This window comes from Mustela lutreola, chromosome 4 (genome assembly GCF_030435805.1).
Source record: "Mustela lutreola isolate mMusLut2 chromosome 4, mMusLut2.pri, whole genome shotgun sequence".
Classification (NCBI taxonomy): Eukaryota; Metazoa; Chordata; class Mammalia; order Carnivora; family Mustelidae; genus Mustela; species Mustela lutreola.
The window spans coordinates 176,776,039-176,792,425 of NC_081293.1; the positions used below are offsets into that span (position 1 = coordinate 176,776,039).

General features: G+C 36.3%; 1 pseudogene; it reads right to left on the reverse strand.

Moving 5' to 3' along the window:
* LOC131830211 (proteasome subunit alpha type-1-like) overlaps window positions 1-16,387 on the reverse strand; it is a 187,359-nt pseudogene that overhangs the window by 149,243 nt on the left and 21,729 nt on the right.

Here is a 16,387-nt window from a genome sequence, read left to right on the forward strand (position 1 = left end):
TAAAAGGGTGGCAACAACCCCAGGAAAATATGCTTTAGCCAAATTAGAAGAGATCCAAAATCGTGAGTGGGGAGAAAGGGGATAAAAAGAGGTTCAAAAAGGAAGAAAGAAAAAAGAAAAAAAAAAAAAAAAAAGAAAAGAATTTTTTTTAAAAAAGAAAACACCTAAGAAAAATGTAAAAAAATATATATATATATTAGATAAACTAGTAAAAAATCGTTAAAAAAGAAAAAGGTAACAGTTAAAAAAAAAAAAAAATTTTACCCGAAGGCGAGAAAAAAAAAAAATGAAAAAGAAAAAATTAAATTAACTGCAAGACTAAAAAAAATCACAGGAAAAAAGCCATGAGTTCCGTGCTTGGCTTTCTCCTCCTCTGGAATTCTGCTGCTCTCCTTGGTATTGAAACCGCACTCCTTGGTAGGTGAACTTGGTCTCGGCTGGATTTCTTGTTGATCTTCTGGGGGAGGGGCCTGTTGTAGTGATTCTCAAGTGTCTTTGCCCCAGGCGGAATTACACCGCCCTTACCCGGGGCCGGGGTGAGTAATCCGCTCGGGTTTGCTTTCAGGAGCTTTTGTTCCCTGAGCGCTTTCCGTAGAGTTCCAGAGGACGGGAATACAAATGGCGGCCTCCTGGTCTCCGGCCCGGAGGAGCCGAGAGCCCAGGGCCCCACTCCTCAGTGCGCCCTCAGAGAACAGCGCCCAGTTACTCCCGTCTGCCTGACCTCCGGCCGCGCTCCGAGCTCACCGAGCCTGCGACCGGTTCAAGGTAACACGGAGCTGCGAGCTTACTGTCGGCTCTGTCTCTGTAGCCGGCTTTCCCGTTCCAATACCCGCAAGCTCTGCGACACTCAGACACCCCCGATCCTTCTGTGACCCTGCGGGACCTGAGGCCACGCTGACCCCGCGTGGGCTTCGCCCCGGTTTAGCCTCTGGAGCGATGTCCCTCCGCGGAACAGACTTTTAAAAGTCCTGATTTTGTGCGCGGTTGCTCCGCCGCTTGCCGGGAGCCGGCCCCTCCCCCCGGGGTCTATCTTCCCGTCGCTTTGGATTCACTTCTCCGCCGGTCCTACCTTTCAGAAAGTGGTTGTTTTTCTGTTTCCAGAATTGCTGTTCTTCTTCTCTTCGATCTGCCGATGGATTTTCAGGTGTTTGCAATCTTTAGATAAGCTATCTAGCTGATCTCCGGCTAGCTGAAGCAGTCTCAGCTTGCTACTTCTCCGCCATCTTGACTCCTCCCCCTGGAGTCATCTTTTTATTCACCATTTCAGGTTTGCTGGCCAAACCTGACTAACAGGAAGAGAGCTAGAAGGAACAGAAATGTGTAAGACCGTAATGATGAAAATATAACAAAAATTTTGTTTATTAAACCTCAAGAAGGTTGATACAAAGTAAACCACACATAGCACAAACTCAGTAAAAGCCTAATAACCAAAAGGGGAAAAAAAGCCACCCTGAAACATTCTGAAAAGACAAATACTCTGCAGATTAATTAAGACTAATGCAATTACAGTAATCAAGGTACTTTATTATAGGCATGAGTGTATAAACACAGTAGAATCCAGGAATAAACCAATATATATGGTCAACTAATCTTCTACAATATTACCAAGTAATACATTATAAAAGCAATTATAAAAGCAATAGTCTTTAACAAGTATTTCTGGAGTATCTGAATATCCACACATTAAAAACTTCAGTGAACAACTCTTATGTAGCAACATAGAAAAAATTAAGTTGAAATCAATCAGAAACCTAGTGTGTTAAAATGACAGATCAAGAAAGCAAATTTTTCAATTTTGTTTTAGGCAAAAACCTACTAGACACGTAAGTACTAAACTCAAATGAAAATCTGACTTCAAAACCCTCTCGTCTTCAACAGATATTACAATAATGAAAAGACAAGCCAGAGAACAGAATATTTATAATACACATATCTATTAGGTGACTTGTATCCAGAATACATGTTTAGAATTTTTTTTTTTTTTTTTTTAGTGGAAAGGATTTGAAAAGTCAAAGTTATGTAGATGGTCAATAAGAACTTAAAACAAGCATTCCTACACCATATTAGTTACCAGGGAAATGCAAGTTAAAACACTGCATGAAAACAGCACTGGGATAGCTAAAATTTTAAAAGTCAATTAAAAGATAATCAGTATGGGCAGGAAACTGCAGGTGTTTTTGACGGAAATGTAAAATGGTATTACTAATTCTGCAACAATTTGTTTTGTATAAAACTAAGCTTATTACCGTCAAGTTCAGCTATTTAGGTATTTATCCAAAGGAAATGAAAACAGAGGTCTACATAAAGACCTATACCTGGATTTTTATAACAACTTTATAATATCCCAGAATAAGAAACAGCCCACACATCCACAACAGAGAGGTTGAACAGAATAGTTGGAAGGGATTCATCCGGTCACTGACTGAGAGTAGCTAGGATTTACCCCAAAAAAGGGACATTCTTTGTCAAGGGAAATTCTCTTTGTCATCAACTAGTGTGATGGTTACGTGACCAAAATAGTTACAATCCATTGAACTGGACGACGGGAGCTGAAGTCAGACGCTTTAACTGACTGAGCCACCTAGGCATCCCAGAACTAGATTCTTTTTTAGTGAGTAAATTTTACTCTGTAAAGGCATTTCAAGAAGCACAATTATAAAGGGGGGAGGGTCCTTCATCGAGTGAGCATTTGATAGAAGTAACTTAAGATACTTAGTCTAAGATTTGAGGATTTACTTTTAATCATTGGACAATCAATAACTTACAAAAACTTAACACTACTAAGCTCCACCTGAGTAAACCAAAGCCATTAAGCAGTAGTTGCAAGAGGACAAATTTTATCTCTAGAAAAAGTCCCACCCAAACCAGAAAGGCTTATTGTAGGAACGGGCGACTGCTTTACCACTCACAGCTGAGAAGCTGGAGCTTCCCTCATTTGAAAGGATGCAGAGGGGTCATTACACTGGATGGTTGGTTTCTGTTAAAGATTCCTTCTAAGGGTCACTCATTTTAAGCTATAAATCTAAAAGGCAGGAATAGAAGATAGAATCTGGTGTCTGGTGTTTTCACTTTTGTGAGGGACCAAAAAAAAAAAAAAAATCAGTTTTAGTTCCACTTTATATTTTGTAGCATCTACAAGTTGATACCAAATCAACTAGAAACTAGTTTGTTTTTTTTTTTTTTTAGATTTTATTTATTTATTTGACAAAGATCACAAGTAGGCAGAGAGGCAGGTGGAGAGAGAGGAAGGGAAGCAGGCTCCCTGCTGAGCAGAGAGCCTGAGGCAGGGCTTGATCCCAGGACCCTGAGATCATGACCTGAGGCAAAGTCAGAGGCTTTAACCCACTGAGCCACCCAGGTGCGCCCTGAAAACTAGATTATTCTTTGTAGCATACATAATAAAGCAGATCAATCAGTTATTGAATGCCACCTTAGCATTACTTTGAATTAGAATTTATAGTTCTATAAAATATTAATGTCCCACTTTCTTTAACAGAGTGTGACAGGCAGGCCCTATCTGCATTTTAACACAATATATTGTATTATTTGTAACTATTTAGATTGTTGGTAGAGATATCATTTATAGATCCAGAATGTGGTTCGCTCCCTCCTCCCATTTAAGCACTAAATATTTAGTTGTCAAAATTTAAGAGGCAAAAGAATATATACAAAACTGTCCAGACATTGCATTTTTGCCAAAATTAGAATAAGTTTTCCTCAGATCTAGGACAGAATACAGACTTATTTGCCTAGAAAATTATGAACAGTTTATTAGTAAACATCTGCTATATGACACTGATTAGAACAGAAATATAAATTGATTGGAAATCTGCTTTAAAATGTTTTCTATAAAAAGAGTCACAATGTCTAAAAGGAAATAAGTTGATGAACTACTGGAATACTGTTTTTTAAACTGAAAATGCATGAATATATTCAGAGGTCAAGTGAGAAAAAGATGCTATTTAAGTTTCTTTCTACACTGCAAGTTTTCCTATTATGAGTAGGCTAATTCTTAAAATACAGGTCATGTAGCTATATAAAAAGAAAAACACTTCATATTTGGATACCTCAAATAACATGGTATTTCGGAAATAGCAATCAAGCAGCTCAGTTTGACAGCAGAGAATGAAAAGATATATGTGAGCTATAAAAAGAAGGGGCAGGAAAACAAAGTTTGTAAGACAGAAAATCAAAATACAGCGCACTTGGAAGACTCAGAAAGTTAAAGAGGCAAATGGTCATGTCTGAAAAAGAGATGAACTCACAAAGACCAATGGATTGAAGTTGCAGCAAGGGCTGCTTGTTCTGAAGATAAATAGGCAAGGAGGGGAGGTAAGAGGAGACAGGGTGAAGTCCACAGATGAAGGATAATGCCCGAGGAGCTAACGTGTTTGTTACTGAAGTAGTTCACAGCACTATAAAATCCAAAAGTGCATTAAATCATTTAATAGCTTACTATGAATTATGGAAGAAGACCCATTATTGCAGTCTGTTTTTATATAAAACCGCATGTTCCAGAAAAGCTATCCAGTCGTCTTCAATCTTCCTCGGAGATTTCTGTATCAATTTAGAATTCTCTCATGCGGACTAAATATTAAGCATCTGAGAAAGGACAAATCTTACATTCTTCAAAATACTATAATATGACTTAGTCACTTCAATGTACTGATTAATCACTTGATTTATTAAATGGGAAAAAAGGGCTTATGACAGATCAAAATTTTGATGACCAAAGCAACTCCTCCCCCCAAAAAGGAATAGCTTTGAATTAAAGGTAATTGCCGAATTATAGGAAAGGTTTTGGAACCAACTTTATATTTTTAAAATTTAAGACCTATGTAACAGGAATATCTTGAATTTTTTTAAATGGGTATGGACATAGGAGTGTGTTGACCAGTAATAAAGATAGCAATTTATACGAAGGAAATAGAAACTGATGACATATTGATTATGCATTAGTATCATTAGAAATAGTGATTTGGCTGAAAGCAAACTGTAGTATAGATTTACGGTTTTGAACTTAGATTTTGGGCTTTAAAAAAAAAAAAAACAGTCATACGCTTTATGCACCTGAGACTAAGAATAGCATGTTAAGTTTTGATATACATATTATTTACATACTAGAAACTAATTAGTATAACTTTCTAAAATGAGAGATAGTTCTGCATACAAAGAATTAATCACTATGACCAAACAGACATTGACTTGTCACTTATAATAAATCAGCCAATCCATGATTAATTAAGCAGTAACAAGCTTCTAGTAGGCACTAGACTAGGAAAGAGATACAAAGAAAAATGCAATTCAGATGATCAAATCCTCAGTTGGTAGGTGACCACCGTGACTTATTCTGGATTTTTAAATTTGAGAGTACAGATAAAAATTTGAAATACATTGTAATTGAATTAGTTTTTTTCTAATCAAAATAGCTAGCATATATTTAAGTAGAATTCCTTAGTAACAGTGTGAACTTAACTACCGATGTTGACTGAGATTTGCATTAACATGTCTGTTCTGCTATTTGACATTTTGTAGGAAAACAAGTCATTGGTAGATGGGCTTTTTCCACTGAACTGGCTAGCTTTTGTACAAATTCATTTACATTTATAGAACTAGACAAAGGTCTCCACGTACAGCCCTAGCAGTGGTTTATTATACTTCAGAACATGTTAAAGCTGTTAAGCCTAAAAAATGGGATCCTGATAATTCTGTTTGATAGCTTTTACATGTATGCAGAGATGCATTGTAAAAAGGAGCAGACAAATTCGATTACTTCTCTTTTCCATGTGTACACTATTGGACACACACACTTTCTTGCTTTCACACACATACACACATACCTACATTTTGTGTTTTCAGGAAACCTGTAAATGCAACATTTGCCGTTCCAACTCAGTTATTTTGAGATATTTGGGTACAAGTTATGCTAGAGCCATGTATGGACTTATAAATTACTCAAGTTGGAGGTCATTCTCAAAAATATATTAAAAGGCATCATTCTTGCAAATTTTAAATTGTCACATTAGATTGAGATTAGTGATACTTTATTAAAACCCATCTACTTAAGTTCTTTATTAAACTTTCCCCTATAAGATTTTTTTCCATCTCATCTGAGTTAACCACTACTATTGGTTTTAGACAGATTTTTCAATAATGTTCTTCTCTAGATGTAGATTTACAAGCTTTAAATAACTAAGTTTCTAGAGTACATTTCATTTAGACTTTTAGACTTTTTTTTTTTAAGAAAGATGGTCAATTTTTATTTCTAAAAGTTCAAAATAAATTTCAATATGCATATAGATATCATATAGATGCATATAGATGTCAAGAAATTTATCTCTAGGATTTTCAGACCTGAGTACCTGATTCCTAAATGTATTTTTGAGGTAAAGAAGCATTTTTTTTTCTAAACACCATTCATTTCAATGGTAGTACCCTGTCGTAACATTAGAAAGCAGAGTTTTGTTCTTGCTATAAATTTCATCAATTATTTAAAAAAAAAAAAGTATGACCCATTATTTCATTCTGATCTTTTGTGTTTTCTTTTTCCCCCTTAGAAAAGTTTTCTCCTAGTGGTCTCAAGCGTGGTACTTTCCTGCATAGAGTAGGTGTGCCTCCAGACAATATACACTAGAGCTGTTGGAGTAGAAAGGAAAGAGGATTTTGCTACCCTCTAAGGTGCAGTAACAACGTGGAGCAAGAGCAGTAACCCAAGCTCACTCAGAACTAGACAACATGAATAGTTTTGCAGGTTGACTCATGAAATTCAATTTATTATTTAAAAACTTTCCATAAAGAAAACCCTAAGCCCATATGATTTTAATGGTAAATTCTACATTTCAAGTAGTAATACTAATTCCATACCAACTCTTCCAAATAATTGAAAAGACTTTCTAATCCATTCAGACACTAAAATTATTTCAGGAATTTTAAGAAAACTAAATTTGTTAACACAGATGCAATTTATTATAGTTAGCAATGTTACGTTAGTTTCAGGTGTACCACAGTGATTCCATAAGCCTATACATTATGCTATGCATGCCACAAATGTAGTAGCTACTGTAGCCACTTCCAGACAACACTATTACCATACCATATGTATATGGTATGTATACATGTATAGTCCGTATACAATATCTTCTACTCCCATGACATTCATCCATAACTGGAAGCCTGTATCTCCCACTCCCCTTCACTGATTTTGCCCATCCCCCACCCTCTCCCTTCTGACAACCAGCAATTTATTTTATCTATGGGTGTGTTTCTGTTTTGCTTTCATTTATTCATTTGTGCTCTTTGTTGTTGTTGTTTTTAAAGTCCATATATAAATGAAGTCCTATGGTATGTATCTTTCTCAGTCTGATTTCACTTAGCAAAATCCCTCTAGGTCCATCCATGTGGTCACCACTTGCATATTTTTTAAAGTGTACACATGTACAGTTTGGTGTTTTGAGGATCTAGACTGGAATGTTAAAATGTTAGCAGATCAAATCTCATAGCATATGTAATAATACCTCATGACCCTAATGGGTTTATCCCGAGAATGCAAGTTTGATTTAATATTTGAAAATTATTCAAATTCACCACATAATTTAAAAGAAAAGCCACACAATATTCACAATATATGCAGAAAAACATCCATTCCTCATATGACAAAAAAACAGTAAGTCTGTCAACAAGAAACACAAGGATATTTCCAGAACCTAATGAAGGGCCCTTATAAAAACAAATAAAACAAGCAACTAACCTCACAGTTGTGAAAATTGAGTATTTTCCCCCACCACCAGGAGCAAAATAAAGAAGTTGATGGTCACTATTCATACTTGGCATTCATAATCAGCATTGTGCTAGATTTCCAGCCAGTTAAAAAAGAGAACAAGAAAGTAAGGGAAGTAAAATTGCCTTTATTCTCAAAGACAATAATTACCTTACCTATATAAAAAATCTGATGGAATACCAAAAAGCCACTAGAACTGAGTTTATAACAATTGCAGTATTTCAGATTTGGAAGTCAACTGCATTTCTATAGGCAGAGAGAAGAGGAGCACCGAAAACCTGCTCACTCTAGCCAAAGGACTGGGAAACTAGAAGCCTAGAAGGAAACTCTTCTGACAATACACGTTCCACTGCAGCCAAAGCCCCAGGGGGAAATGGCTCCTTCCCCACCCAAGAGTTAAGTGTGAATCTTCTACCACCAGCTAGCGTGCAGCTGCAAGGTGGTAGGATTAGGCTGACCATTTTGCTGCTTTGCAACCTCAGGAATTCCTGGATGAAACCTGAAACTGGTCCTTAACCCCAATAGCTAAGAAAAAATTAGATGGTGGGTTTAATAAACAATAGAATTGACTTACCAGGCTTGTCTTCAGCAGTCGACAAACAGAAAGCGAAAAGATCTCCACGCACCCCGCCCTTTCCCACCCACAGGGACTCATGGGATTATATAGAGGCCCTAATTGGGTTTAGTCATGTATCTGTGCAGATAGTCTCAATAATATGTTAATCTCTCAAAGCTGTGTTATTGAAATAGCTCCTAGTAGGGGAAAAGTGGGCAAAACATGTATATTCAGGACAGGTGATGGGGAAAAGGAGCCTCTGATTGCTAGGGTCCAGCTTGCAGGTGAATGCGAAGACGTCCTCTCGATGACCTCCTCCAACAGCTCTTTCTCTGAGTCTATAATCATCTCAAAAAAAAAAAAATTTTTTTTTTAAAGTAAATCCACAGCGATTGTCTAGGGCTCAGGGTGATAGGAGGAATAGGTTGCAAAAGCAAATGAAAAACTTTTTCAGTTGTGGGTGATGAATGTTCTTTCTCTGGATTGTGGTGGTGATTATGAGTAAGGGACAGGCGAGGCTAGATAAGGAGAGACAGATAGGAGGCTACGTGATGAGGCTCACAGAAATCCAAAATGCAAAGGTATAAGAAAACCAAAAATAAGGGAACACACCAGACCACCCTGTCCTAGGTGTGTGGGAGGGAGCAGGGGACTCTTATTTATGACAGTTTCCTTGGTCAACAGAAAATAACCAGACCCTAAAAAGAAGTAAGCCATTAAAGATGTTATCACTAGTCCTTAATCAGTGGTCCTGCCCGCAGAGATGTTAAAAAGATTTAAGTTCCCTGGTTAGGTTTCAATAAAAGACCAACCCTCAAAGCCCTCAGTGGCAACATTTTGGGACCCCTCTCACTTTTTCTGTATCCTTGCTTAATGAAACTATCGCTTTACTGGCTCTCCTTTGTCTGTGGGATTCATTCTATGATCCTGTGAGACAAGAACCTAGCTCTCCCTCTTCAATTATCAGAACTGTATCCTGTTACCAAAACTCCTCAATAGCTGTATTTAAAATGAGTACAGTATCCACTCCAAAGAAGTTTATTTATAGTAAATTCATTTAAATGCGGGGCACTTCATAGTAAATAGTGGAGGGAAATGCAGAATTGTTTTCTTTAAAAAATCATACTACACTAAGTAGGGAGTTTTAGTTTCTATTTAACAAACTATACAACATTCCTTAGTAAAAATTAAAAGGGGTTTTAATTTTACATAAACTTTTGACAAAATTATATTCTCTTATGACATAGTATTCTTTACCTCATGTCTGATTTCAGTACTTAAAAAAACCACTTTTGCCAAAATATGAAGTTTTTCATTAATTTTCCTGCAAGGCTCTCATGATAATTAGAAATTTTCTTTAATGTGTTCCTTTATAACCCTTATAGACTTTTCTCTTCTAGAGGTGTTAACTGATATATCACGTCAGATCTTGACTATGGCTTTGTTTTAAAAATATGATGCTCAAATTTGCTCTTTGACCTAACCAAAACTTTCAGTTTCCCCTCACACTTTATGTAATGTTTTAACATTTATTCGCAGTGTGCTGTAAGCCGATTAAGATATGGACAACAAAGGTGACATGATTAGCAGAAATAAAAGCTCCTTTCAAGCAGAATTTTATAGTGATCAGTTCATTACTGCATATTTTCACATTTTATGACTTTCTTTTTCCTAGCAACAGGGATAGTAATTCTGAGGAAACAAGAATTCTGTATATATGAGAGCCAGTGTGGAGGGACTACTAAAAAGTAGGAGTCAGAGCACAGGCTCTACCATTAATAATGCTTACTACATGATGACAAATAAATATTACAAACCTGGTCTCAGTGTTCTTTTCTCAGACACACATAGGTATATGTGAAGTTTCCTTCCAGTGTTTAAAAAAAAAAAAAACAATATCAATAAACTATATAAGAAGGTATTATGAATATGAACTCTTCCCCATTTAAACAGTATGTTTCCCCAGAAATAGCTTTTTTTTTCTTCTATCCCCTTTAAACACTAAGAAAGTATGCCTTAGATTCACCTGAACTGGCTTCCTTTATCCTATAGCCTATCCTCAGTACTTATATTTAATTTGTCAACTGCTAAAATAATATCCATTACAACTAATACATAGGTCTGCACTAATGCAGTACTAAATATAGTAGCAATCTGTACATATTAGCAAAATAGACTATAAATCTGAATTAAGGAAATCCACTACAAAGACACTAGCCAATGCCTCATGTAGTGCATATTCTACTTTTTTTTTTTTTTTTTTACTTTTTTTTTTTTTTTTTTTTATTCATTTATTTGAGAGAGAGCACGAGCAGAGGGTGGAGGGTGTGGTGAGGGAGAGGGAGAAGCAAGCTCCCTGTGGAGCCGGGAGCCTGATTCTGGGCTTGATTGCAGGACCCTGAGATCATCAACTGAAGGCAGATACTTAACCAACTGAGCCACCCAGGTGCATATTTTCAAGCTCAAGTCATAGACACAAATCTACTTTTCAAAAAAATAATTTACGGTTCCAGTTTTTAATTGTGATGAATATAAGCAACAAATAAAGTAATGTCTTAAATAAATCGACCTTCAACCAGGACATCTATCTACTCAATAGATAATAATATGAAACTTCACCAAGAATTTAGTCATCACATTGTTACATACAGACCCTGGATACAAATTCGTAATGATGAGAAAGGAGGCTTATTGGAATGAAATTCCTACAAAAAGTTGGAATTTGGAAAGGTTTTGCCAGCTATATAACTTAAGGGGAGATGGAGAGAAGTGAGTTGGGAGAAACTGGAGGGGAAGATGAACCATGAGAGACTGTGGACTCTGAGAAACAAACTGAGGGTTTTGGAGGGGAAGAGAGTGGGAGGTTGGGTGAGCCTGGTGGTGGGTATTATGGAGGGCGCATATTGCATGGAGCACTGGGTGTGGTACATAAACAATGAATGCTGGAACACTGAAAAGAAATTTAAAAAATTTTTAAAAAGAGAAAGAATAAATCGGAAAAAAGAAAAAAATATATAGAAAAAAAGTACACCTGAGAACTGAGGAAAAAGAAAGTGGTTGATGGTCAGGCTTGATTTCAGTTCCTAGGTTAAATATTTTCAAAACACTTTTCTCACATACTACAAAGAAAACAAAAAAGTAAGTAGAGAGGAGGGAGTTAAGAAACATGTTTAATTCAGAAGACCAGATAAAAATTCCTCTTTCACTCAGGAAGCATTCAGCATTTCCCATCCTGATGAATGCTCTATTTCCTATTGAGGAAAGAAGTTTAGGTAAAAAACAAAATACAATTTAGTTTAATATACACCATAAGCATCTTGGTCAGGAAGGCAGTTACATATTTTATTTCAAATAAGAAAAGCTTCCACGTTGCTCACCAAAGGCAGAATATAGAAGCAGAATTGTGGTTGTACTACCTTATGACAAATTTCATTAGTATGCAAAGAATTATTCTGTCAACCTTTTTAGGTAGACATTTAATTGGATTTGTCTTAAAAAACCTTAAGTGACAGGAAGACAGCTGCATACTTACCTTGAAAATGACATTCTACGTTTTCCCTGTAAGCTGAACTGCTGCAGCTGTCTGATAATTTTCACTCTTTTAAGGACATTATTTGTACGAACTAGACAAGGGATCAGCTTTGGACCCATACTGACTTTTACAGGATTTCGGAAAGGCTGGGCAAAAGAATAAAGGGAAATTTATTATCAGTCCTAAAAACTGGTCATGCACTTGTGATTTCTGCTGGACTGCTTAGAATTTGTCATAATATTAATATCTCTTTTTCTAAAAAAGAAAAAAAAATTGAGTTGAATTTTGAAATGCAATTATTACAGGCAAAGGAATAGATTTGGTCCTGGCCATATGGTAATTTTAAATTAGTGCACTGTATTTATAGCATTTTATTCCTTTCCGGTGATGTTTACTTAACATTCAAGTCTATGAATTACTCTGGAGGCACTGGAATATTCACTTGTCCTTGGTTATTTTTGCACCGCTTATAATTTTAGAGGAAATGCATTGATATCTAGAAATCTTGTTGGAGAGACAGATAACAGTGAAATGAAGAAATATTTTTTAAAATTATGGTAGTAAATGAAAAATTTATTACTTGTTAAGTTTTTTTGGTGCTGAAAGTTCCAAAGTTAACTTCCCCAATGTTAAGCCTGGGAGTTTTATTTAAAACATTTAAATTATCTGTATGATATTTAAATAAATCCTGAGCTCTGGTAGACGGAGAGAGGGATTTAGGGAATTAGTGGCATTGGCTGCCGGGGAAACTTGTCTCATGTGGGAACAATTATTCAGAAGAAACCTAGGGTAGGTTGATACAGAGAAGACTGTAATTGGAAATACATAGTACAGGTGAAGGTCAAACTTTGCTAAAAAGGTAGATGAAACACAGGAGGAGAAAAATATGTATGGATATAAAGAGTTAAAAACAACAGCTGGGGGCGCCTGGGTGGCTCAGTGGTTTGGGCTGCTGCCTTCCGCTCGGGTCATGATCTCAGGGTCCTGGGATCGAGCCCCGCGTCGGGCTCCCTGCTCCACAGGAAGCCTGCTTCCCTCTCTCTCTCTCTCTCTCTCTCTGCCTGCCTCTCTGCCTACTTGTGATCTCTGTCTGTCAAATAAATAAATAAAATCTTTAAAAAAAAAAAAAAAAAAAAAAAAAAACAGCTGCAGCCCGCAGCAGCAACGGCAGAATCCTGTCTCTTAGCTCTTTGGATCCAAGAGATAGGAAGGTGGGCGAGGAAGTACCCAAAACTGCCTATCAAACAATTTATTAGAATAGCTTGTTTTTGACTGCTCTGTGACTGCTCTATCCATCTTGAATCAGGACAATTCTTTTGTAAGGGCACTGCCTGGCTGCATTCAGTGCATTCCAAGGACAAACAATGCCACATCCCTGGCAATGTTTTGCAAATAAATGTTTTAAACACATGCTTATTTACAATCACTTATGCTTCTGTACCCTCCTCTCTGAATTCAAAGCAGCTTAAACAGATGAACGGAAGCTGCCTCAAGGAGCTTAGCACGTGATGCATGATGCCAAGGGACTTGGGCAATTTCAGAAAAGCAGCATCTGGGATAAAGGCAAAGCTGAGCTGGGCATCCCTGCTCAGCTCCCAGTTCAGTCTTCTCAGTTCAATCAGCAATTCCTCTATAAAGAATTACTCTTCTTTATGCAGGAATCAGGGCTGGAGGGGTGGGGGTGTGAGGGGTGAACACATATTTTCCCTCACAGAAGATGAATTTAGGTGCTCCTCCCCGCCAGCACCTCTTTTTCCTAACCCACCAGGCTTCACAGATTGATCCTAGAGTCAACCAAAGGGAGGCTGGTCAGCATTACATAAGGAAAGTATGATTTTTGCCTTCCTGAAGCTGCTCTCTTATCTCTAATTATCTATCTTCATTGTGAACGCTCCCAGTATCACTGACGGGCAGTTTGGCTTTTGTCCCTTAAGCCTCAAAGCTCTGAAAGGCATTCCGGGCAAAAATACTCACACCCTAGTCTAATTCTTATATCAAATATATCCAGCCATGTGTTCTGGGATGGCTCATGGGTATTATGCAATGAATCCAAATGCCAATAGAAAATTACTCCAATTGTTAAATGTCAGCATTATTAAAATATGCCAGGTTTGAACAATATTTATTCCTTCACATGATCATATTCCAGTTCAAATTAAAGGCCATAAGTCAGATAACTTGCTTCTTCAAATTAAATTATAAAGAAATCAAAGGCTAAAATTCTAAGTCTAAGGAAATTAAAATCTGAAAAATCATATAGCTAATTTTTTATTATGCTCAGTCCTAGCCCGATGAATCTCATTCTGATGTCTACTGTTGGGATTCCTTCACCACCTGCAATCTAGGCCCTGATCCAGGGGAACTGGGATAGCCAACCACCAAATCTGAAGTATTTTAATGAATATCCTCTTAATCTAAGGGCAAAGACTTGGCTTAGCCAAATGTCTTGAATTTTCCACGTCGTATTTCAGTGCTTAAACTAGTATTTATGATTATTTCTCAAAGTTTCTATATAACAAAATATATGTTGGAATTTTAAGAATTTGTCCCAAGTACAGACCTAGGACCCAGGCATTAGACAGGTGATCATATATGAGCATTATTACTGATAAAAGTTGTATATGAGGATGCAGCTTAATACGAAGTCCAATAGTCCTCTCTTATCTTTCCTTTATATTGAGCTTAAGACACAATAAACTAAGGAACCCACTTACTACATGGGGAATAGAGAATCTAGGCTTGCAAAGCCTAGGTACCTATGAAAACCAAGGTAGAATTGTGCAAAGCGTGCTTACTGTTTTCTACCAACCTTACAGACTGGATCAATGAATCCTATCTTGAATCCTAACCATCTCATATTTTTTTACTTTCTGATGAGAAAAATGGAGCTTCACTTCCCTCTATGGAAGTTTGATGATGAAATAGTTATTTCCTATGAAGGATAAGTTATCTAAGCTTCTCAGTAAAATAGTAGCTTCTTGAAGGGAAGGATCATGGTTTCTTTTTCTTTTCCTCTTCATGGTAGCATATAATAAGTTCTTTGATAAGTTGATTTGATATACGATGAGCAGTATGGTTTGGTGACATGTATTAGTTGACAAGTTCTTCCGTTTTCTCTCTCAGGAAAACTGCTAGCCTGATTTGACAACATGAACCTTTCCTAAAATCATCTGAAAAACTACAGAATCAAAACTGAAATAATCACTTGATTTATTGTTTGGTCAACTTTACATAGAAATATAAAGAAATATAAATTTAAAAGCAACAGGAATGATATGATTTTGTAAATGTCAGAGACTTTCCCTCCCATATTTCTCTACCAGTGAATGAGTTTCTTAGGCTTTAGGACAAATTTCAGGGTTCATCCAACCTTGAACATACAGTACATTTTCATTTTCTTTTAAAGTAAGCACTGGTATATGACTTATACAATTGGTACTCACACATGAACGTAGGGGTCATATCTTTAGAAAAAAATCTCAAATTCTGCTATATTGTTATATCTGTCTTTAATGAATAATGTAAATGAAAATTTTGAAATTTTCTACAAAGCACATGTATTTTTATATCTAGTATTTATGAATATTTATGCCAGCCTTTGATTTTGTATGACTACAAGTGAAAATGAAAGGTAGTTGTGTATTGTTATAAAATATACCAAAGTAACATTTTAGATGATCCTCCAATATTTGGAGTTCAATGTTCTTTATGTCCCCAAAGCTTTTTGTTTAAGTTCAGTTTTTCTTCAAGACTATAACTGATTTCTAATTTAATAGCAGTGTTGGCTCAAGGATTTATTTTTTACTATGTATTATAAATATAATAATACATTATATGATTCTTGTACAATAAACACAACTTGAAATATGATCAAGTTTGTTCTATTGTATCCAAGCCTATGAATATTAAAAAGCACAGGATTTAGAATGATCTCAAGGATGGTATCTAGTCTCTCTCTTAGTGGTTTGATGTCAGAATTAAGTCAACTTAATGGAGCCTCTTACAAAGAATAAAAGCCATTGTATTTGGATTCATCCTACAAAAACATGGAGAAAAATATTCTCAAAAAAGCCCACCTGTTTTAAATTGTAAGGCAGTATCCTTTATCTTTAAATTAGTCTTTTTTAAATTAGTCCCTATTGATTTGAACTCTTTCATTGAACCTATTGTGCTGAAATGCCCCCTGTATGCCACAATCAGTCCTCACTGGTTTTAAAGGAAACCCCAAATGTAAGTGACTGATTTTGTGCAAATAGATACTTCAAATCATTGAAAGTGAAGTTCTCTTTAATTTTAAAATACAAGATCTTAGGAGTAATCCTTCTAAGGCAGTTTTGGAGTACTGGTGTAACTGGATGTTCTCAGATATCTAAATTTGGGTTATGTTTTTCCCAGGAGTACATTCTGACAAATGTCCAAGTGATTTCAGGCAAAGCTACTTATTTATTTATTTAATTATTTATTTAAGAGAGTGAGAGAGAGCATGAGAAGGGAGAAGATCAGAGGGAGAAGCAGACTCTCC